The 25,727-nt window shown below is 42.5% G+C and overlaps 1 long non-coding RNA gene across 1 annotated transcript in view; it reads right to left on the bottom strand.

Annotated features, from left to right (window-relative positions):
• The window catches only part of LOC135575329 (uncharacterized), a 39,764-nt gene extending 14,057 nt beyond the window's left edge, over positions 1-25,707 (bottom strand). The window contains exons 1-3 of the long non-coding RNA XR_010465875.1: positions 19,433-25,707; positions 14,316-14,380; positions 11,929-12,101 (exon numbers count right to left, since the gene is read on the bottom strand). This is a non-coding gene — a long non-coding RNA (uncharacterized LOC135575329). The remainder of the gene's footprint in view (positions 1-11,928; positions 12,102-14,315; positions 14,381-19,432) is intronic.
• Positions 25,708-25,727: the final 20 nt, after the last annotated feature.

Consider the following 25,727-nt stretch of genomic DNA (forward strand, 5'->3'; position numbering starts at 1 on the left):
CTTGAGTAACACTGCAGGTCCAGAAAGCACATGGGGTGGGCACTCCTCTGATCAGTACTGCTTATAGAATCTGTACTGAGACAAAAGTTCTCTTTGTATACAGAAGAATTTCTGTTGGGTTTGATAGCCTCGTCCAAGCTTGAATATGCCTGAAGACCCTGTAATTTCTCTGTTTGAAACACAGTTACCTCATCTGTATTAAGAAAAAAACAAAGGCAACATGAATTCTACAAGAATCCCTCAAACCATCGCTGGGCTTCCTCTACCACAGATATTGCTTTCCATCTTTCACCTCTCACAACAGTAGAACAACTTCCGTGCAGCAAAGTGAAAGAAATCAAGTTAGTTTCCATGCATATGGTAAAGTTAAAATGAAACTCATATTGGTTCCATAAACTTGCACATACATCTTCTATCTAGTTTAGAGCCACTTTTCCATTCTATTCCATACTGCATACAGAAAGCATATTATAGTATGGCTGTACCAGTGACTGTTTCCAGGTTCAATTTCAAGTGTAGCCTTGAGTGTATAGATGCTGCTTTAACCTGTCAGACGCCCCTCTCTGCCTGGGTAGGAGGTCAGCATTTAAACATATAGGTGCTTCCCACGAGTCTGGGTCAGCAACTGGCAGCACAAAGCCCAATGCCGGCCACGTCAGCCAGAGCCTGAAACAGAACCCCAAAAGATCTTCAGAATAAAACCACATAGTGTTAGCCCATCATGTTCCTCAAGTGAGGCTTCCTGTTTGGGGGACAATTATAGGGGCATGAGGTTTTATTACAATATTGGTGCGAATCCCATTCCTGAAGAATGAAGAACGCGTGCAGCAAAGTGCCCAGGAAGCCCTGGAAAGCTCTTGTGCTCAAACCAAAGAACAGAAGATTAGTCACCGCCACTTTAAACACCACCACAGCAGTTGTTTGAACAGAAACCTGGTGTCTGATGTTCCCTGGGACTGTTTGCAGGAGGAACATCTAATTTCTAGAAAACTGGCATAAGCAGAAGCCAGCAACATTTAATAGTGTCACTCCCAAATGTTAAGAAAGTAACACTTGTCCATAGAAGGAAAGAGGTCAAACTTTCAATTTCACCTGGTATTAAATGAGCACCTTTATTAAAGACAATCAGTCCACTGCTTCACCACTTAAGGAAAAATATAAATTATATCAAATACAGTTACTTTTGCATTTCTTGTCATGTTTACTACTCTGTACATCTGTTTTAACCACCACTGAGTAAGCCAGCTCTGTAAGACCTGCCCTGCCTCCTGCACACCCCAATTAGGCATCTGATATCAGGGTCATTTAGGTTACAGCTGAATTACTCGTTGATCATGCATAAAGAGACTTAAGCCTCCTTAGCCCAGCAGCCTCGGTTATACCCAAAAAGGGTTGCAAACAGCACAATGAAGAGTAACATCTTCAGAATCCAAACCAGGACACCTCAAATCTCACACCACATGTATCCCCTCCAACACCCATGGGACCTTTCCCTGCTTAGTTTAAGAAATTCAGCGTCATGTTATCAACATGTGGTAGAATCAAATTAAATGTTAGAGTTTCATTTTTGCCTTTTTTTTTTTCCTGAACGATAACTGAAAAATCAAAACCAATGTTCAAGATTCCTTCCAGAAAGTCAATTTTCATTTTCAAAGGCTGTATTTCCAGAGGATGATAGTATTTGGTTTCTGAGGCTTTTTTAATCCAGCCTTTGTTCTTTACCCATTTGTCACATGGTCATGATCTGAAATGTTAAGGACAGAAAGACTTCATAAATTTCTTCATACTAATTAGCAAGATGAAAACGCTACAAAAGAAGTTCTATCTTGAAACAAGTAATTCTTTAAAATTAAGAAAAAAGTGTATGGACAGATAGTGGTGAGAATAAAGCTGATCTCAAAGAAATATTGTAAAACTTCTAGACTCCTGAAAACATAAAACAATCAGAGATGAGAGAATACCAGAAGTACAGATAAAAAAACACAGCGTAAAAGCTTAAGCAAAGAGGACGAAGAAAGGTAAAAGATCAAAAACTAAGTCAACCTCAAAGTAGACGCCCAATATAAAGAATTGAAATTTTAGAGTTTATGTAAGAGTTAGTAAATGTCCTTCTAAAGAAGTGGTTTGTAACTTTAAGGAACGTTTGCCCATTTAGCTAGAAGGCTTTTATGTGTTACTTCATTATTAAGGATTATCAAGAGAATTACAGTAAAAGCCATTTTCCTTTTACTTGAAAAGTTCATCTAGCATAGCATGTCCTTTAAAATTATTACAACTTTAGGTCCTTCTAGGAAAGCTTAAAAGGATAAGACTGAAGATAATACTGTACAGCCTCTATTACAGGGTGCATCAAAAACAAACACGACATGTTTTGAGGTCCCTTCCAATCTCAAACATACTGTGATACTGTGATACTGTGATGTTTAAATCTACTTTCTGTCTAACCAACTTACGAGACACTGTAGGACCTGAACTAACTGAGCTTTATGGTTTTTATTGAAAAGACACTGATAAGATGTTAAAGAAATGAAGAAAACCACACAATAATATATTTCTTTCATGCAATAAAAATGAGCTGTGTTGAACTTCAAATGCTCTCCTTCGATCTCTGCCTTCGAAACATTACACTCTTCAGTTTAGCTGCCAGTGTTGTGTTGTCTGTCACTTCAGTTAATGAGCCACAGAACACAAATGGGTAAAACAAATGGTGAAACAAAGCTCTGAAGTACAAGTTCACTTCCTTGGGATGTGATGAAGAGTAAAGCTCAACTTAGTACTGTGCAAATGACTTTGTACTCACCATACAAGACAGCAATCTAAATACTGCCCTAATTTTCACTAGCAGCCATTTGCTGCTGGTAAGGATGAAAAAGGCAACTGAGAATGAGTAAGACCTATGGAATCTTAGAATAGTTTGTGTTGGAAGGGACCTTCAAAGGTCACCTAGTCCAACCCCAGTGCTCAGGCTCCTTCACAGCCACGTCTGCTCACACTAGCAAGGAGAGCGCATTAACCGTTATATAACTTAACAAATTATCTCGTGGAGTTCCTTTGGTTGTCACTCTGCTACAGCACAGCCTATTCTCACTGTGCAGCACGATTCCTCCAGCTCTCCTTGAGTAAATTACACGTTGAGTAATTTCCAGCATAAGGCTCAATTCAGGCACATGCAAACCACCCTCCTCTGAAGCAGCAACCACAAAAGACAAACCTGCCAACAGAATCCCGTACTCTCTTCTGTTGCTTCTCTTCAAAGTGCTCCTGCCTCTTCTAGGCTGTGACAGCTACAGCTTGCGACTTCTGCTCCTTTGCTTTAAACACAACACCAGCAAGCACAGCCCCAAAATGTGAATTCAACAGTGCATTTGTTTTTATTTATAAAGACTTTGTCAGAATAGCAAGCAAGAGCATCCAGAGCAGCAAGCCCACCAAAGTCTGTTGCAAATTTTGGAATTATAAACAGAATGAAAAGCTCAAGATCAGCCTGCACTGCATATCTACGATGGGCTGAAACACACATTCAGTGAAGACCTACACATTGCTTCCCCCTCCAGGTTGCTCAGAAGTCATTTAATGAGGAAACTACACCCACACTAGCCTACAAAATGGGAATGATGCTTAGGGAAGTGCAATGGCAAATTTAAGCATTTTGCAAGCAAGGTGCAGGCTAAATCGTTTTAATTCCAGTAATCTCTCAAAACATCTTTCCTACCATTCTCAAAGAAGGACAGAAACATTTTCCATGACCCAGCAAATATAGACAAATGAAAAATTCAAAGCTAAAGCATCTAAATACACAAAAAAGACAGGGATATGTAGCTAGAAGCAGGGATGACTGCCTTATCTTCCAACAGCTTGTTCATACCAAAAACTACTGCAAATGCTTGTAAAAAGCTTGAGAAAGAAAAGGCAGCTGTCTCATTTAAGGTGGTGTTGCAAGACTGCAACAGAAACTAGCCAAATGCTCAAAATTGTAGTCCATTATCATAATCACAAGGCCCTCTGTAATCTCTGATCTTCGGATTAATAAACTCACTTGAACAGGCACTGACGAACACCATCCTATGCCCAAAACCCTGGATGCTTTGGGAACAGCAACACAGCCAACATGCAATTTTTCTGAGCACTCTTAAAGACAGAAAGAAGGTTGCAAGTTACACGGTGTATTCTAAATTATTTTCTACTGCGTAACGGGAGGTAGAACTAAACCTTTTTCTTACTTTTGTCGACTTGGATTATTAATTTATTTTATGTCACTTTAAACATGCTGAAGGATGTTAAAATGTATCTAGCAACTGACATCAAGCACATGTAGTGGAATCTTATTCACCTGAAGGGAAGGGAAGGGAAGGGAAGGGAAGGGAAGGGGAAGGGGAAGGGGAAGGGGAAGGGGAAGGGGAAGGGGAAGGGGAAGGGGAAGGGGAAGGGGAAGGGGAAGGGGAAGGGGAAGGGGAAGGGGAAGGGGAAGGGGAAGGGGAAGGGGAAGGGAGGTATTTGACAAAACCAGAGTGGCCTCAATATCTCAGGGTAACCACACACCCAAAAAACCCCAAAATACCACCAAAAATACCCCTCAAAACTCAAAGACATTTGAGCTCCAATGAGGATTATACAAACCCAGATGAGGAAACATCGCCCACACAGGCTGGAGTCCTGTGCTCAGACTGACAAATGTCCAGCAAGGGGAAGAGCAGAGAATGCTGCCCATGAAAGGTGCTCCACAAAGACTGTGTGTCTCTTTATTGCAGGGCCCCTCCAAAAAAGTATCCAGCATGGCTTCAAAATGAATTTATGGAAATATTCGAGCCTGTACTGTTAAAGGACTGCATGAAATGGAGAAAGAACTAGACTACTTATGAATAACTGGCTGTGCCCACATTGTTTGTATTTAGCCTGGGGAAAGAAGGGTTTTATTTCTTTGGGGGGGGGTTCACGAACGTTTGAATACTTGCTAAAGCAACAGTTATTGCTGAAAATACCTTCTTTGAAAACACAGTAACAGCTGTGTGTTCTACAGCCATACATTGCAGTGAAAGCTGCTGGTTATTTAAACGCAAAACATAACCCCCACAAGCGAGAGAGCTCTCTAAATTCTAATAAAAAGTGCCGGCAGTGTGTAGGAGCAGTGAGTGCGCTGCAATGGTGCGCACGTACACACACCCACCGGTGTGGTGAGGGGAAAGAGCTCCTAATTGGGTCCTGCAGATGCAGCGTGTGAGCTTTGCCAACCTTGAGAAGATCTCTGCAGGAGACACCCACCACAGAGCCACATCTGTGGACTTCGGCGCCACAAAAGTAGTGGTCCTTTGCTGCTTAACAGAACTCGGTGAGATTAAGATAAAATGCTTCCTCTCTACGTGGTTCTTTTAACAAATCAAGGATTTTGCATGTGACAATAGACAGTTAAACCATTTCTTTCGTCTTTTTATTTCTTTTTGGTAAATGAATAGAATTATTTTAATATTAAAAAAACTATACCACTTGTGAAAGCAAAGAGTATACCTGCAGTAGACAGCAACTTCTGAGAAATTAATACATGCAATTAGTGAATATCTTATTAGCTGAATATACTCTCCCCTCACAAAAGAATACCAATAAGATGGTCTTAGTTTCACCTCATAGTTATTCACCAGAGCTGCATGTAAAAGCCTTCTCTTCACCACAGGATCCAGAAGTCTCCCCTTGAAGAATTCAGTAAGTGATGTGCTGGGCCATATTTGAAAAGAAAATTGACACAGTGCACAAAACAGCAGAAAACACGTTCCAAAGAACATTTCTGTTACAGAAGAATCATATTCAAACTTTCCAACAGACCAGTATTATGCACAGTTTAGTACAACCAGCCGATGGCATTTTGGACTTATCAACTGGAAATACACAGAGGTATGTAGACATATTGATTGAGTAATCCCATATTTTATTATCTGTTCCCTACCCAGTTCAAACAGCGCACTCAAACTAAAGGACAGTCTGCTAGGCTGCACCTGTGCTAAGAAGAGGAGAACATTGCAATTATTTTTGAACTTTGTTGCTTTTCTAATAGTATTAGTAGATTCAGTAGTAGGTTCATTGACTATTGTGTCTCAGGTGTAATGGAATATTTACATTATCCATGCCTTTAGAAATCTGTTTCTGGAAAGGAATCGCAGTTTAAAATATAATGCTGCTTAATGGAATAAGAACAGAAGAAGAGCGTGTCGCAACAGGACAAGGGGTGATGGCTTTAAACTAAAAGAGGGGAAATTTAAATGAGATGAGGACTAGAGGATCTTTAAGGTCTCTCCCAACCCAAACCATCCTATGATTTTACGCTTCTTCAAGCATAAAACTCCTGTGTTCTAAGAAAAAGAACGTGAGGTGCGGCCAGCCCAACCATTGGGATTTGGAGGAGGTTTTGCTTTCTTCAGCACAAGCAAGAAACCCCAGCACCTACAACTGCAATGGTGCAACTACAGCAGCATCTTTAAGGTCTTTGCTACAACAAATGCAAGGGTCTGACTGATATGATAATCAGTGAGGACCCAGTACACAGAAGTAACTAGGTTCTTATTGTACTGAGCCGAGTGACATCTATCACATAAGTACTATCATGATGGAAGACTTTCATACTACCTGCACAGTCATATTAGGAAGGATACTGGCTTTTGAAGAAGGAACAGGGAACACATTCCCACATAAACTACTACATGCTTTTCAATAGAAGGCAGAAAACAGAATTGCTGAAAAAAAACAAACAAAACAACACAAACCCCACACAACTGACCTAACAGCAGACTCACGGATCCTGACTGTTCAGGGTTTGGGCACTAAGGAGGTTGTACTGCAAGTAAACAATTAAAGTATAGCAAATCGGATGCTATGAGAGATTTCAGAATTGATTGTTCCCATCCCTAAATTCATTGTCACGTGAACAATTCCAACTAGAATCACTCTTCTGAACAACTACATGGAACTGAGATTGCTACATACATTTAGGTGACAACACTTTTTAACCACAATTGTGAGGACAGTGTCTGATCTAGTCCAGCAGGCTAGATGGCAGCTGCACGTTAACAGCACACTCGTTTTCATCCCTGGGACTCCAGGACTAAAATTAACAGCTTTCCTGTGACCTCTTGCACTATCCTGGAAAACTGGATGTCCTATGGAGAACACAAAGGGTGACAGCACACCTTCTCCACGGTGCAATCCTTCCTGGAGCTCATCTTGAAGCAGCATAAGTTTTCTCTACTCTTAATGCAAGCCAGTGCCTTCAAGGAGGGAGGCAGGGCCAGGGAATTGCTGCTTGCCCCCAGTAATTTAATCTGCGTTTCACAGCAGTCTCACAATCCAAGGAAGTTGCCGCTTGCTGCTCCAGAAGTGCTGAATGGCTCTGCTGGCCAAGGAGGTAAGCAGATTTTTATGATCTGGTAAAACAACCATCTTGTTTCCCCAAATCCACAAGTTTTTCTCCCCCTAAAGCAAACAGTGTTATAAAAACTCAGCAGTCAAGTCTATAAATTAGAGTCATCATTCTAAGATCCTGTTTTCCCCAGCACATAACTGCTAAACTTCAAACATTTTGACAGAAAGAATCCACTTGCTACTGATGTTTCCAAGAGTGGGGAGTTGCTGGGAGGGTGGAGAGGATGTGACAACACACATTGGGCACATAATGAAATCTTGTCACCAAGAAGCTCCAGCATTAACGAACTTCATGAAGGACTTGAGAAGCAATAAATAAGGCTCACAAAAACAACCTTAACATACTTCAGTGCTGTTGCTTTGTGTGAAACGATGAAGGCTCTTCTGAAGGCAACGTAACGAACAAAAGCAAAACATGATGGCTACTGGTGAAACTCACAGCTTGACAGAAAAATTAGAAATTAAGTTTCCAGATGTCTACTGTTTCTATGACAAGGCTGGAAGTGGAAGGCGACAAATAAATCCACAGTCACAGAGCATTCTTGAGGCACGATCAACAAGGGAGCCTAGATCCTCTGTCACCTTGATACAGTCAACATCTCAAAACCAATAGATAAATATCAAAAGTGTTATAATTTTTCCAATCTCCCCCATCCTATATCGCTCCTTTGCCTAGTTTAAAACCCAAAATATTTCAGGAGACAGAAGTTCAGTGCGTTTTGAAATAAGGTTTGATAAAACAATATGAATACAGATTGCTATGGTTTTCTGTTATCATGAAAAACAGTTAATTGCTCGGTCTTATTCTGCAGGAATTTATACTGTGCTCATCCCTGTGAATCTTGACCAGTCTTAACTGTCCCAATACAGGTGGCAATATCAAAAGAGCAAAGCACAAAGAAGTTTTTGACAAAAATAGAGACAAATCTCCTACTTTAAAACAGTACACCAAACGTATCGCCTCAATTTGCACTTATTTTCTGTGTATTGCGTAAAAACCAAAGGTGTTAACAAGGAGAAAGAGAACCCTATTTCTCTAAAACATTCCACATTAAAAATGGAGAGGAGTTGGAAGTGAAGAGTTACACGGAATGCATCTCACCAGCAGAGTTTTCCATCTAGTAAATTAGCCTGAATTTAATTCAGGCACTGTGATAATAAGACAATCTACCTGCTCAGCTACCATGAGAACGATACTAATGGAATTACCTAGACAATCTGGACACATCGAATATACTTGAGAGGCTGTTTCACAGTGAGGTCACCCAGTACTAAAGTCTGATGAACTAATTTTGCTAAGAGATTTCAGTGCTCTAGTTTACAGAAGATTGTGTCACTTGAGAAAAATCTCCTGGGAAACTTGGCCTTAGGAAAGAGAATGTCAGTAGGTGAAGATTGCTAAAGCTGGGCAACTGGAAGCAGATACTGTTCGTGAAGCATCTTTGGAACAAACCATATTAAAGGACCTAAAAATTGCATGATGATGGCCATTAGAGAGCTTTAACATGTTAACTCTGGAATCAAAAAGGCAACCTAACAGGCAACCTCAGCCTTCCGCGGTGGTTTTAGAAATACGGATGGTACCGGTGTGAAGTGCTACAAATGGGATGGTCTGAAGATTTTTGACAATGGCTCCAGGAAGTCAATATGCAAAACAAAAAAGGAAGAAAGCAAGCAAGCTAACACAGAAACCCCACCAGTTCGCTTTAGTTGTTAGAGGACATTTCTAAAAGTCACGGGGGGGAGGGGGGGCGAAAAATAGGAAAGCTGTAGGAAATACCTTAAAAAAAACCCCAAAAAAGTCTGACAGAATCAGTAGGGGACGCCTGTAACTAATGAGAAAATACAGGCATGCTAGAGAGGAAGATCAGGTCAGAAATGCCAGATATGATGGAAGAACTGAATGATGTGACAGTGGAGGCCCTGGAGACAACAGACAAAGGCAGAAAAAGCAGAGAAAGAGCCGGCGCTCGAGAGATGGTGCCGAGAGAGAGAAAAGAGCGGGTTTTCTAGCAGAGAGAGGGGTGTGGGGGGGGAATGCTGAGGAGCCAGGGAGAGCCGATATCTAAGAACCCAAAACTGTTTGCCAAGCCTATTTACAGTGGTTTAATCACGCAGAGTTGACAGATCTCAAACTAGGAGCGTGGTGGGGAGGGAACAGTGAAGATAAGAACAGGCAAGAAGGTAGATGGTAGATTGCGTTAAGTTTTTGAAAGAGCTTTTGCTAACGCAGTTTTAAAGAAAGGTGGCCACCATATGCAGCAGAGATCTTGTGAAGGATGAAAGGAAGAAAGAGCGAAGCTGCAGATCATGCTGATGCCAAACAGACAATGAGCGTGGAGAAAGCGGCCTCAGAAAAGCCAGAGAAAACACTAAACCCAAAAAAGAGGGATAAGAAAGACCACCCAAGAACATGAGGAATCAAAGTACTAAAGAACAGCAGATTAGAGGACAGAAAAGAGACTGTAGATCAGTGGCCAGAAGCAGAGAAATCTCATTTTATAATCTGTGCTGCCTGAAGAGCAAACAGGCAATACAGAGCTAGAAAAAAAATTTCATTATAATACCGTACAAGAAGGAAATTAAAGTAGCATTAAGAATGTCCATGAAAAAGCCCTGCCACAAGTACCGAAGAAAATTAATTAAAAAGTTATTTTATAAAGGACTCAGGTCATCAGAAAAAGAAAAGCAATGTTTAGTTGATTCTCCACCTATTCATTTGTTTTTTAATGGGAAAGCATCAAACTTTCAGCTTGTCTTCTGGACTTCAAGCTCCCATGATTTTCTTCGCAGACAGTAGAGTATGCCAGCAGCAGTCATACAGGTACTCAGAATTAAACCAGAATTAAACTAAAACTTACATTAGAATAATGGATACAGGCTGTATCCCTCTTCACTACACTTTTCAGCACCATAGAAACACAGTTGTTTAATCAGTATTGGGCCAAAAACAAATGAGAAAAACAAACCAAAAACTCAGCTCATAACTGCCCACATTCCCCAGGTCTTACGGCGGAGATCCCAGCTTAGGAAAGGAAGGAGGGATGTTCAGTTGAGAGAACAGCTGTAATGTGAAGCATGTTAAATGAATCTTAAACATTTGAAGGAGAAGAGAGAATTAGGAATCTAAAGACTACACACAGCTGATTTTGCTGTGAAACATTACGTCCTCAAATACAACAAAACCATTGTTCATGTATTGCTACAAGAAGGTGAAAAAAACCCAACCAAGCAAAACTGAAAATCACACGAGAGACAGAATCACAGAGGTAGGGGCACTTTTGAGCAACAAGTGTTCACAGAATTTAGGCAGTTACTACAAAGAGACACTTTTGGTAGAACACAAAAGCACCAAAGTGGAGCAATTCCACCACCCTTGCTCTTACAGGGAGCATCACAAACTGCCCTTTATCAGCACTTCTGTTCTCCTGAAGAAGAAATCCTCAGTGTGAGCAACGTCACTGCATCAGGTGTCTCCTGAGTCATGACGCTTCCCTCCACAAATAATCAGAAATATTGATTGAGATGTAATTTAGAAATAAATAACTTAGACGACAAACATCAAAGCATACAGAAAATTTCAAGACTAGCTGCTGGTGACAATTGCAGTTCTGTGCTGCTTGAGAATCACCTAAAGCAGCTTTAGCACTCTGCATGCTATGCGACAGATCTTATGGAGTGGGGAAAAGCTGTTTGGAGTTTTTAGTGCTACAGCTGAAGGCCTGGATTCGCACGCACACCAGCTGAGTGAAGAAATTCAGCTCCACTCAGTCTTACACTGGTGAAGATTTCTCCTTGATACAGGCTGGGTGAGTTTTGTAACAGCTGGCTATGCCTGTATTTTTATTTATCTAGTAACACCTGAGTAGTACAAGTAGATGTAGTGTATTTTAAAAAAATGCAAACTAATCACCCATCGGACTGTTGATTTTATAGATAGCATCTGAAACTGCTCATTTTTATACACAGCACAAATTAAAAGCAAATTCCACCTCAATCTTGTTTCTGTAAAACTTGTTTCCATAAAGTCTTTAATGCAGGCACCAACGGCTGCATAATGTGTGTGCACTACTAAATGTGGGTGAATTCATACCAGCTTCTCTCACACACGCAGTTGCTTTAGGAGTGACAAAAGCCTTTCCAGTACAATCAATGCAGTGGAACAGTAGACTCCCACCAAAGGGATGGTTCTATTCCCACACTTTCCAGCCCCTCCCTTGCATGAGATGTGGACATCGTGCCATCGCTATATAAATCAGTTCTCCCACATGACAGAAGACTAAATTTCTGCTTAGTTTTGGGGAGTCTAGTTTTCTATCAGATGGGCTTGCTGGACCAATCCTTCTCCCTCCTGCATCCACACCACTGGATTTTACGCAAAGGGACAGGCGAGGTAAACGATAAGCAGAATGGGAGCAGAAACAAGCAGTGCAGCTCCTTTCACTAGGAACCTGCAGCTGCTCCGAGCAAAGGGAAACAAGAAACAACACTGGAGTACAGGTGCAAAGCTCTGTCAAAACATACCTGTGTGTAAGGCCGGGACCTGCAAACGGAGTCACGCTCTTTACTTGCAGTCTCCCACTGAAACATCTCTCCTCACTCAGGTCCTTGAGGAACCTTTTCCAAATGCTGGTTCTGCTTTACAGTGTGTAGTTAATAGCAGCATTAAATAAAAAATATTAAAGACATGAAAACATCTGCAAAACAAATTCACAAAAGAGCACTTTTAGTTTGTATTTATTTGTCTACCTCTGTTCTACTCTGAAGCAAACAGCCTTGTAACAGCTGCATGAATAACATCACTGTCTCTTGGTTAAGACTTGCTCTTATTCCCTAGTTAAAAATGCAATAAAGTACGAATGCATTTACATTTCTGGAGAATTACTATGCCATCTTATGACCAGTATGTACAATTTAGACCAACTGTTTGTATCACTGTTGCCACATGAAGTGAGAAAACTCATCTCTACCGTAATAGAGGAGTAGGATTCACGTAGCCAGGTACACATTAAGTGCTACCAAGGCCTGTCAACACACAGCAGAATTACCTCTGAGATGTACTGAAAGGCCCGTAAGAAAATACAAGTTACCCTCAATCCAGAAAGAAAACCTGTGCAAAGAGCAGGACTAGCACGCAACAGATACATCTGGACACCACAGTAAGAACTAGCTGTCCCACACCAAAGAATATATATGTATATATACACTAGGAATTTACATTACAAGCCTGTACACATCTTGAGTTGGTGTGCTTTGCCATTCTGACATACGAACATATTTGGGTTGACTGAAAAAATGCAGCGCCTTTTGAAAGGCTGTTTTGTGTCACTGCAAACATCTGCTGCATATATTGCTCCCCATAAGAATAAACCTCTAAAAGGAACCTAAATTCAGTGGATGAGCCAGAACACCTACAAGACAAGACACAAGCAGAGGGCAAACCCCACCACAGAACTGCTGCCCGGGCTCTTTGGGCAGAGGGGCTCACATGGAACTGTACCCAGGATGCTCAGGGACAGCCTGAGCATAAATACATCTATACACAACTAGGACCTGCTAACTGCCAAACCCCACAAAAAGTTGATTTGTGGCTAATGGTTACACATTTTAAACCTTTCCCTCCCTAACTCCTCCTTCATCCATGCTAGTTTTTAAGGCAACTTACTCCTTCTCAAGATTATACAGGACACTTACTCTACTGATTCCTGATCTCACCTCTCCCTGTCTCTGTATCTCTGACATTTCTTTCTGGATATGCCACCATTACCTTCAGTTTACCAAGCTAAAAATCAGACTACTTACTCTCTGTCCATAGGACTGTCATTTTTTTTGCTGTATTTCATTTACTGCTCTCCCTAATAATGCAGATGTTCTGCTCTGCTCACCGTGATTACTTTCAACATCAAAAATATTATTATAAAAAATGCCAAGAACCATCCTGCATAAACCATGGGAACATAGTAACCTTTCAATGATCATCTCTGAATCCAGGTTCAGCGATCTCACTCCTCGCCCACCCTACCAAGCTATCCCTTACTGCTCTTTTTCCAGCTTTTTCCACTCTTATGCTTCTCTCCTAAGCCAAATACCCCCTAGCACCACCTTGCCAACCCCTCCTCTGCATTCCTGTCATCCTGTTTTCACCGAGTGTCATCTTTTGTTTTTCTACATCAGCCCCGAGTGACCACACCTGACCCAACCTCCGGCGAGACCGACAGTTCTTAGCATCTTTTGTAATAACATTTTTAATGTTGAAAGAAATCAGGAGTTGATGAACAAGCAGCTCCTGCTGGGGCTCTGTTTCCAGTTGGGTACGTCCCGTCCGAGGCTGTGTGAGGGTACAGGCAGGTATTTCAAAAGACAAATGCAAATCGAGATCTCCCAGACCCCCAGAAAATGTAAATTTTATGTCATCTTTAAGTACCTTACATTTACCCCTCATTTGTGGGGCCATCTTGTTCAGTGTCCATCTTGCACATGCCTTTTCACTCAGGAGCCTTAAATACCCTGGGCCTCAGACTTTTTTTTTTCAGTGTTACAGGTTAGAAACTCCTACTTTATTTCAGCGGCATAGTCCTCTGCTGTCATCACAGGAAAATAATACAAATACTTTAAACACTGATCATTAATAACTCCTAACACAAACAGTGGTTTTCACCTCCTTCTGCAAGTATGAATTAGCGTATTTGGGGCTGCCAGAGAGATTTGGGTTTCCTAAGATTACACCTTCACCATTTCCCAAAGCTGTAGGCTTCAAGAGAGAGGGCACAGCAAACATCATGTTCTCCGTTTTGCAGACTGCCCGGCAGCCCCATCGCCATCTGCCTGCCCCTCCTGTTTATTGTAAGGCTGCATCAATTCCTCCCGACATCTGTAATTCTGTTCTCCATTAGCTCCACCAACTGCCATACCTTCCAGTGTAATCAGCGTCACTCCTGCCTCCACAATCTTCCTTGGGTTTCTCACTCCTGTTAACCTGAAAACAGATGAGAAAGAGAGTTAATACTGACACTAGGAGCATCATATTAAAGGCCTTTTTGATCTCCATTTGCTTAGTGGAACAAGTGGCAGCTTGCTCAGACCTTACCAGTCATCTTCTCAGATCACCTACTAATGATTCAGGTGCCAGATCCATTTTACTTGACTATCTTATTTGCCCTGAGGTGCTGAGCAGTCAGCAGGCCAAGTGGACCAGCAATACTACTTGGTGTGTGGTGGGAGCGCAGGTGTAGAAGCCAGTGCAAATGTGGCCGTAGTGGTTCAGCCCCAATACTTGGCTCTGTTCCCTGTATGGAAGAAATTGTCCACTTCTGATAAAAAAAATGAAATATGTAGACATGAAGAATTTGCCCTGAATTTGACCCCTTTTAGATAAAGTCACCAAGACTCTGGGTTTAGGTCCCACCAGTCTGTACGCTGGTCCTCTGAACTGGGAACCGAGTGAGCTCCACAAAAACAGGCTGTTCCCTGCTCTCCTCCTGGGCCATTAGCTATTCCTTTGATTAGTTTGCCTTCTTCCCTCAGGGTCTCACATTTCTTCTCCCTACATAACATGTCATACATTGTATTGCTCTTAGCTCAGTTTTAGAGCACTGTAGAAACACATTTTTCTTTCTGGGCTTGCCCAACATGAGCTCATACACTTCAGGTCTCTTTTTCTTCCCCTGATCATTGCAAATAAAATTTCACAAGTAACCTCGTATTTTCGGATCCATCCAAAGCCTTAAAAGTCGTGGTAAATCCTGACATCATGGAGATGAGTGAGAATTACACCTGGAGTACCCACAGAAATCAAATGTATGATGATACTCTGTGCGGTTCAGGGCTTCAAATGAGCCTGTCAGGTTTGCACGTACGACTTGGGCTGACTTCAGTGGGAATTGCACAGATGAAACCAACAGAATAATCAGGCCTTGCAAATTTGAGCTTATGTCCCCAAGCATAGCTCCTGCATTTTTAACCGATTCAGTGTGAGATGCATCTGTGACCCTTGAGCAACAGCAACAGCTGGGAGTATGTGCTGGCACCCAGAAAGCTAGTGCTGGCTTTCCACATGGGATAACGCAGCAAGCTCCAACCTGGCCTGCTTGGATTTAAACCACAAACTTAGATATAATAGAAAGGAGGTGTTTCTGTTACCATGACATCGAGCAAGAAAATAAACATTATGCTCCCTAGAAAATGAAATACAAGGTAACAGAGCATTTTAGCAAGTCTAATGGCAGAAGTCGGAGCCATCATAACACATTATAGACAACAAATGAAAAGGTTGATTTTGATAGCTTGAAATAAGAGAGGGAAATATTGAAATGTTTTGCATACAGAAAAAGACACACTCTAGATACTGTTTGTTCCAACCAAGTGTTAGAAGAGCACTATTTTCATTTTCATCTTCTGTTTCTGAAAAGCTGGTTTTCTTTTCTTTTTTCTCTGAATTCCCCAACACAGGGATAGGACTAGATGTAAAACTCAATAGGTACTTCCTGCAAATCTCCCAAGCAGAAATTAGATTATTAAAAAAAAAAAAAAAAACCAGAACAAACAGGAGCAAATAATTCCCATCTAAAGCACAGGGAGTTTTAGCTATTATCAGTAAGATGTTGCATTATTCCTGAAAGAAATACATATTCGAGTATTTCCTAACTGCTATTATTGGTTCAGCATCCCAGTTCCTCAAATTCAGGCTGCCTAGTGATTCAGGAAAGCAGAAGTTTTGTAGATTATCGGATCTAAGTGTGAAGGCGACATAAGCAGCTAGTGTTACACAAACACACAGAAGCCAGTTCAACTCATTGGAAGAAAAACTAAATAACAATATTTCAGACCAAGGCTTTAAATCGAGCTTCCAGGATACATGCATTATAGTCTTTTTTTGTTAAAGTTATTGATTTGATATTCAAATTCCAGTCTTTATTTCTATATTTAAAGTCCACTTTGTAACAGATGGTAGGTAACTTCCAATGGTAATTCAGCAGAAATCACTTAATTCAACAGATACAGGACTTACACTGAGTGCTGGGCTCAAAAATGTTGCAACATTTCTGTGCATCTCTCCTCGGGACAGCAATGAAATCCTAATTCAATAGGTGTAACTTTAAGGATCTGACCTTGCAGTGGTACATTATTCAAACACATCACACACGTGAGTCCCATTTTATACTGTTTCAATTGTAACGTGAAATAAGACGCTTTCCTAAAAGAAACAGGAATCTACCAAGTAAAATCCTGCCCGCCCAACTTGATGTTAATGCTTTATTTCGTGAAGTTGTCCATTTTAGAGCTGAATTAGCGCAGTGCAAGTGAAGGGAGCCAAAGGCCTTGGCTGCCATTTTGCCGTTCTCTTCGGGGAAAAGCTGCTGTAAACACCCATCCTCGATTCACATGCATGGGCTCTTGGTCGCCTACAGTAATGCCCATCTGTTCGAATGGCACCGTGCCCACCGCGCTTGCTCCAGGGAATCCAGGCTGGGCAGCGATTGGCTTAGGTAAGGATTTTTCAAACTGGGTCTGTGTCGACCTCCTTTTGGGAAGGCCCAAGAGGAAAAGGAAACAAAAAGAATGTTCATTTTTTATTTTAATGGATTGTTTTCATTTAACATTCAGAGAAACCACCACCATCTATTAAACATTCAGGAGATGGGTTTGCTGATTCCTTGGTACCTGTGACCCCAGCAAGGAAAAATAAATTCGACTATATTATCTTTTTTTTTTAAATAAATGAGTTTAACCTGTTAGAAAGTCACAGTCCATGTAACATCAAGACCATCTCATCTGCAGAAAATAAACCTGTCTCAGCAGGCATTGCCACATTCTGACAACTGATCTAATTTCTTTTGTTGATGAATATTGGTCAACACTCAAATATCTGAATTCATAGGTATTCTTACCAAAAGCCACGGCTTGAATTTTGCGGAAAGAGCGGTGAGCAACACTGCATCCCAAATTATTAGTCTGATCGAATGTATGTTATTGTACAAAAACGCAATTCCAAAATATACAACAAATGCACAAAGATACAGACGACTGATGTGCAGTATCATGAAAGGATTAACCCCTTTTGGTTCCTTAGTTGGCATGCTTTTCAAATATAACCTTTTACTTCTCCAAAGCCAAAGAACTTTGCTCTAGTGAAGTGCAGTGTACATGAAGCCATTGTCTGTCACACCGCTTTATCAGACAAGAAGCGGGGGGAACATGTCACCCTTTCTTCTTGCAAATAAACTATGTGGGGGTTTTTTTATTTATTTAAGAGAAAGCTGCTATTATAAATTTTTTTTTTAAATTAAAAAAAGAAAAAATCCATCTCCTTTTCATTTGGGAGACAAAAGCCTTCCAGTGCTGCACCCATGCGCTCCGACTACTGTTTTGACACTGTGTCAAGATGCTCCCGCTCTGCTCCAGGTCTCAGATCACAGCTGGAGTGTCTTGATTCAGCGCTGAATCACTCGTGTCAGCAAGTCCCAGAGTCAAGCGTCTCTGTGGAGCCTCAGAGACCTTTTCCCTAAGCTGGAGTAGGCAGAGGGTGCTCCTTTTTTAAAAATTTTATTTGTAATTGTTTGTTTCAACACATTTTGACCCAGCTGCACCAGGATCATGCTTCTAATTACCCGTTTTTCTTACACCATGGTACCGTAGCCAGCTTTCTCCCAGCCCTCATGGGATGTCTTGTCGCAGGGAAGGACATCGGCTCCATAAAGCAGCCGGGGGGCCACAGAGATTAGAGTTACACAAGGAAGAGGATGGGGTTCAAAAGTTTTTTAGTGACTGTGGGGAAAAAAGAAACAGATTTAACACCTGAAAATCTGCCTTTTAACTTTTTTATTATTACTTCACTTAGAGAGTAATGTTGGTTCTTTCTTCTAAACTCTGCCTCATATCTCTAGATCATCAACAGTATGACTTGAAAAGCTAAACACTACACTAAGGCTCCCCTCAGATGGTATCAAATGAGGGGTTATTCTAAATAAGTGTGGGTAGAGACCAAAGTAGTCATCTTGTTAAGCACAGGTAGAAAAGGGGATTGGCAAGAAGAAAACTGAAAGGCCAGTAAACACCAAGGGGCAGGACGTGGTGCTAGCTTTGCTAGCACAGCTTGCTAAAGAGGTAATCATTAAAATAAAATACAAATGTTTGAATGCGCAAACTACTCCTGGACTTCTTCCTAGACAAGACAGCAAAGGTGCACAGATGCCATGGTTTCAAGCATTGCTGCCAAACATACACATCTGGGAGGACCAAGCCACATCTAAGGCACCGGTTTCTAAAGTGTTGAAAGCCAAGTATTGTACCAGGCATCACGTGTTGGGATGACCTGGATGTCCGTCCCTAAGAAGGCTTTTGAGAAGGAACGAAAACCATCAGGGTTTAGAAATAAAATAACTAGACTTAAGAGGCTGGATTAGAAAATATAAACAGGTCCAGGCCAATTTTGCTGTAGCTTTACATCTGAGTACATATCCCAGCCATTTTTGTATGCTAGCGCCAGGGGTTGCGCAGATCAGTGTATATAATTTAGGTTAAGTGACCGCTGCAGAGTGCGATGCGTGCATTCTTCTCACGGTTTCACTGGACTCTTAGCGGGACACATTTGTTCATTTATAGGGTCAATACCTGCTGAGTAATTTGTCGCTTATGCAGATGCAATGTGTACCCACCCACACACAAAGGTGTTTGCAATTTCTCATTCATTCCTTCTTCCCTGTGATTATTGTGCTATTTACATAAAACATTAAAGTACGGTTAAAAATGGTTATACAACAAACCAATAAATGCTCAAGATCATAGTTAATAAGAAAATTTTAAAGCCACGTGTTCCAAATTCTGGTTTTGAAAGCTGTGTAACAAAGCAGCAGCAGAGACATGAAGTCAGCAGGGGATACAGCAAAATGTGACACAGGAACAGGGACCGAACCTCTGCACAGAAAGCTGAGGCTCGATACAGTGTTTGCAACATGCTCTCAGATCCTTGGAGTAAGACACTATTCAAGGTGCAAAGTATTTCTACTTAAAACAAACAAAATCCACTGACCGTTGCGACATCCTTGCAGGGCCTCTCAGAGATGGGGGTTCCTTCTCCTCCCCCCTGCGGGGCCATCGCACCCTCACCAGTGGCCAAGGAGCTCTGCGACATGTCGTGACCATTGGCTTCACCCACCGCAAAGCTCAGGGAAAAGAGAAATTAAAGATGGTATCATCTAGGCACAAATTAAAATCTTTACTGGTGGAAACCTGGGAGAAAGTATCAGAAGAGAATGAATTATGTATTTGAACACTTAAGATTTCCTTGCCTTTATTGCAGCATGGGGTCTGAACTCTGCTTTCTTCCCTGCACTTTATTACATGGTTAGAAGTCCCGCAGTAGGAAACTTGCAGTTTGAATTTTGAAGCACCTATAGTGTCATACTTTTTATTTTAATATTTGTCACCAGCAGTGCCGACAGATAAAAAGTGCTGGCTCCCCACAGCATGATACGCGGGATTTTCAATAGAGCTACACAATTGCTTTTGCTAAGTGCTTGCGCGGCTCACAGTGCCAAATCCCGCAAATTGCTGCATTCAGGCCGCTTTGCAGCGCTGTACCCAGGCAAGTGGCATTAAAAAAGTTAGTTGCTTGCAGGAGGGACATACACCTAAATGGCTGATTTCTTTTTTAAAGTCCCAAGCAATTGTCTGAAGACATTTCTGCAACTCAATTCAATAATTGTAGCACTTAAGAGATGGTCAAAAGTTTTTGTGTCACAATTTATTCTGTGTGTTGCATACAGTTTTGGAATAAAAAAAAAAAAGATCTTTTCCCCGTTTGCTGGCCAAGAAGTCCCAGAAGCAACATCACCAATCGCGGTGACATTCTCCTTATGGATTACTACCTTCCCCCTCATCTCCTTTATTGTCCTTCTTTTTATCCTTCATTTATAGGAATATTGTTGTTCACATCCCAGCCTCAGATCAGTATTATGGTGTAAATGATTTCCTGTGCACAGCAACGCTAAGTGTGTAATGGTTACACCTGAGGTATCAGGGGAGGCTGTTGTATCTCCTGTCTTATTCACAGGTCAATTAAAAAGCTGATTAAACCCCAAAAGTCTATAATGATAATTGTTGGAAATAGACTGGGATGATAATTGGCTTAATGACTGCTAAAGGAGTCGCTGGGACGCGTGTCTCTCAAGAAGCCTCAATGGCACTTTAAGAGCTACATTCATCCTGGGTGTTGGTTGTTGACTTTCATGGTTTTACTCCAAAATCTGATTTGGATCAACTGATAAAATATTGCAAACAAGACAAATCATCTTTATAGGATGTTTCTGCTCAGCTTTGGTGTCTCTCTTGAACTACCCTATTCAATGTCAACTTCTCCAGCACAAACTCTGCCTGTACAGCTCGAAGTAGCTCTATAAGGTGGGAATTCAGCAAAGGTTGTATTTTTACACTTTTTTTTTATAGCTTAGCAGGAAATAAATTCTATATAATAACTAGAAAATGTAGGCCGAGACCATCCTCTGCACAGGAAATTTCACTCAGAGGGCTGGACACCCAGCGAGGTCCTATTCACAGACATCTCTTTGTATTTTGCTGCCTGGAACCAAAGACGGGGATTCATGCCAAAACCCTGCAGGATATGGAAATCTATCGGCTGTTCTCTGCTTCTGCGTGTCTTTCAAAGTGGCTTCTGATTTGGAGAGCCCTAAATTAAGATCCATGGGCTGGGGGTTTTTAGGTGGTTGTTTTTTTGGTGTGTTTTTTCTTTCTTTCTTTTTTTTAATCAGGACTCAAAACCTGCAGCTTGCATTCAAATAGGAGTCAGAAACATTCGGTGCCTTTGAAAACCCCCTGACATTTCATTCCTCGTGCTGAGGACCCGGCACAGCAAACATTTAGACCGAAAATGATTTCTCCAGGCTAGTCAGTATTAGAGAATAGCGCAGAAAAGTCAGAAAACCCTTGCTGCTGGTTCTCAGTCCACACACGTTGCCTTGGCTTGGAAAGGCTACGAGGTTATAAATCTTTCAGTGAAAACAACTCCTGCTTCATGCCATCGACATTGCCTGAAGACATCTGCACAGGGCATCTCCGGAGGCGGCTCCATCCCCAGACCTACGCGGAGGAATAATGAGAAACTTGCATCCGCTTTGAAAGACATTAATGAGTCTCTCTTGGACAGAAAATATTTGTTCTACACCCTTATGGGTGAAGTTCTGTACAGCTGAGCTGGGGAGCTCTGGCTCAATAGGATGCACCAACAGGTCTCAGAAAAGGTCTTGCAGCCCTTCAAATAAAAAGTTGGTTTTTCAGGCCCAATTTGCAGTTCTGGTGCTTACATGTACCTGTATTGCTTTCAATATGTTTTCCAGCACCTGCTTCTTCTCCATTTAATCCAGTGGGGTTTCACATGCCATGGGGGTATTCTGGATTCCTTACGGATTCTTCTCTCACTTTGTGTTTCTATTCTCAATAACATTTTTGACAAAAAAAAAATATATATTAAAAAAAAAAATCCTATTTTTCAGCATTGTAAATGAACTGTAGACATATTAACTATGCTTTCCTCTCCCCTCCTTCCAGATTTCTCTCACACACACGAATATACTTCAGGGCTCGGGGATTGGTTTAGAGTTTTGTTTGCTTGTTTTTCCTCTCCCTGAGCTTGGTGCATCATTGAGCTAATGATGCACAGTCAGGTCATCCAGTATCAGTAGATTATCTAAGGCTCTGATCCTAGTGAGCTTTACATATGTGAATACTTAAGTCCTTGAAGTCAAGAGAAATGTTTGTGTACATATTTGCAGCACAACATGAAAGAAGATGCACTTTTCTGGCAGTTCCCAGAGACTAAGAGAAGCAGAGTTAGCATTCCTGTTTGCTCGTACAAACACATCTACCAGCAAAGGTTGCCTTCTCTCCCTAGTGGGGTGCCAAGTATCTCAGCTTCCTCTTCTCTTATGTCCTTTCATCACATAATCGATTTGCAGCCTTATAAAAAATTACAAGTGCAGAACCTCCCATTCCTCTTGTGCCTCTGCCCGCTGCCAGACAACCCTTCCCAAGCCACATCAAACCCAGCAGCTTCTGCTGCGTCAGACGTACTCGCACCACACAGTCACTGTGTGAGCCCTGGCAAACGCTGGATCCGGTGGCCTGTGCGGGTGACACTGCCCGGCGTGTGGGGAAGGTCAGGGGAGAGAAATGTAGGAAAAACAAAAAGAGAGATCTGGAATTAGAAAAAAATCATTCTAACAGGCCAGAGAGCAGATGAGAAGTACACACAGCAGAGGGCTGTCACCAAAACTTCAGGTTTATCTAGTGATGGGAACAGCTGGTAAACACCTGCAGCAACTGAGAAATACCATGTGTGGCATCACCCAGTGGACAGCATCCCTGGCACTGGCCTGTGCTGCACCTGCACACATCCCTGGCCTCAATGCCGAAACCAGACAAAAAGGAAGGATTTTATTTAAACACAATCGCTCTTGGCAACATCACAGAAATTATCAGGCCAGGCAGGGAGAGGCAAAACTAATAAAGCTCATGCGCGGCACCCACTGCCCAGCTTCTCCTCTCAGTGTCCCCACCCCTCTGCCCGCTGCCTCCACACCACACCTCATTCTGCTGACCTGCAGAATCTGAGTGGTTTAGAATTGGGGATATACACCACCACGTAACATATTGCATATTTATTAGGAATTACGCAACAATTGATCAAGTCTTAAGCTACAGGAGTCCTCATGAAGAAAAATGTTTCTGGGTCCTACTTTGGGTAAAACTCAGTTGTCCCTCATTAGCAACCAAAATTGTTTCTGCTAATGGAAGCTCTTGACCATTTCTTCAGCAGCATTATAAAAGCATTAACTGAGCCCATTTGCACACTCCCTTAGCCCTCCCTCTATGGCAGACTTGCACTTGTGAACAGACCAGAAAACGTACAGTAGAAGCTGTGTCCTTTTGCAAATGGCATGTATGTTTTATAGCTTTTATGCACAGAAGCTGATTTCTAGGGGAACAGTGCCTATAAATGACAACTGGAAGAAGAAGATGCACTTATTTATTGCATTGCTTTCAACCAAAAGAAGAATATGTTTTTTCTCTCTCCCTCCCTTCAAATGAAAGGCTGGGTAAAGAGGAGCCCAGCTCATTTACTGTGAGGGAAGGGTCTTGCTGGGAGCCAGGCTCCTCTTCCAGTCAGGTAAAACTGAAGACATAGATAGATACGTTATTTTTTAACCTCAAAGTAAGATTTTTAGTTGTTACTAGAAGATTTTGGGCCTAACATTTTTTAGAAAAGGTGGTGCCTCTTCCAGCAGGACATGTCCCACATGAAGCCCGCGATGCTGCAGCACTGGGACCATGCAGGGACTGACACGCGTTTGGGAACATCAGGAGAAGCAAAATCAAGAAAACCTCCCCTGCACATTCTCCCACAACTCAGCCAACACTCGGCACCGCCTCTCCAGGCGGCTGGAGCAGGCTGGCACCACCACGGTGTTAATACAAGGTAGTAAAAAAACAGGTATGAGTACAACCGTGAAAATGCTTTCATGACATTTCTTTACCTGGGGGCATTGATGTCCGTGAAGCCCGCGGAACCAGGCTGGGAATGACCTTTCTCACAGGACAGCTTGCGAAATCCTCACACGCACGGGGCGGCGGGAGCCCCGAGGGCTGAGGGGAGGATGAGGAGAGAGAGGCCGCGGGACCTGCTCCGCCCCTCACCCTGCCGAGAACCGGCCCGCCCTGGGAAACAACAGTGAAAGTTTTTATTTAAAAAAAAAAAAAAAAATATCCCCAAAGAGACTCAGCGACTCAGCTGTGAGGGGGCGGTCGGCACCGCAGGGCCGAGGCCTCGTCCCTCACTCCCCCAGCGGGGCCTCGCGTTGGCGGGAGCGGGGGGGCCGGCGCCGTGAGGGGCCGCACCAGGGCTGCCCCGGCCACGTCCTCCCGGGCACCCCCAGGACATGAGGGAAATGCTCGGCTTATTTCCTCAGAAAAGGACCATCCCCTGTGCTTAAATTGCAGGTCGCTATTAGGGCAGTGAAGGCAGTTAGCAATCTTGTAAGTGACGCAGGAATTAGCGCCATGTTTCTCCCTCTGCCGCCTCATCTGCTAAGCCTCATGAAAGTAAGAAAAAATCACAGATAAATAGATCAAAAGGCTTCCATTTTCAGGAGAGGGATCTTAAAGTTGTGAGGGTGATGGCAATTTCATGAAGACAGTTGAAACTAAGAACAAACAATGCTACGAGGTGCAAAAATGGGGAGAAAAGAAAAAAGACGAAGCGATGATAGAACAAGTCCCGCTCCCATCGGCTCCAGAGCTGCAGCAGCTCCCGCCACCGGGTTCTGGGGTCAGACCCGTGTTGCCTCACACGTTCATCCCTGACAGCACCGGCGGTTGTTCTTCCCCCACTTCTCTCTGTTTCTTTTGGAGGCAATGGGTTAAGCGCTTGCTTTTTCCAAAGCTCTAAGGCAGTGGCCCCTTGCTGAAGGTGACAGATCATACAAGTATCCACAGAAGCACTGAAGGAAGCAATGTGTAAAGCTGATTATGGAGACAATATATCACCTGTAGGTACTGGTTGCCACTTCTTGACTAAATATTTCAATGTTTTCTGGATGTGCGGGTGTGTAGTGAAGCTAAATGCAAAGATCATTCCATGCATAAGGGCTAATAGACCAGACTGCTACTCTTTTATTAATCCATTGATAATATGAATTTATATTTCAGTAGTGACCTAAACTCGGAAGATAATAAATTGTCTATATAACATTTCTTTACACTCTTCAAACTCTTTTTCATGGTTTCCAACACTGTTCTGGCCCTAATGCCACTCACATGAAGTGACTTTGTCTAGAGCCCGTCCTCAGCAAGAGTTTTGGCAGCTCTGGTTTGCAACCACCTGTGTGTCATCGCCGTCACCCACGCCTCGATCAGCCCGTGCAGGAGCTGCGAGCCACAGATCGGCAGGGACACATCACGGGGATCATGGAAGGGCGCTCCATGCTGCCTTCAACATGTGGTGGCTGCTGAAATATCGGTGCCTTTGGAGCCAACATTTCTGACTGTTAACCAAATGCCTTTTGTGGCACCTCTTGGTCACTAAGAAAAAGTGGGTGAAACCTCAAACACGAACCAGAAGCTGTGATATTCTCTTTCTCCGCCTGCTCTGTTTTCCCAGGGAGCTTTTAAGGGATACAGCTGCTATATACTATGCTGGTGAAGCACTCCCCGGTGTGAAGGCAGCTCGGCCAGCAAAGCTGTTCTGTACCACTGCAGGCTGCTCCGTCGCTGCTCCGACAGGGACACACGACGCAGAACCAGCGGCTGGGGAG

The sequence above is a fragment of the Columba livia genome, chromosome 13 (genome assembly GCF_036013475.1).
Source record: "Columba livia isolate bColLiv1 breed racing homer chromosome 13, bColLiv1.pat.W.v2, whole genome shotgun sequence".
NCBI classification, from domain to species: Eukaryota; Metazoa; Chordata; class Aves; order Columbiformes; family Columbidae; genus Columba; species Columba livia.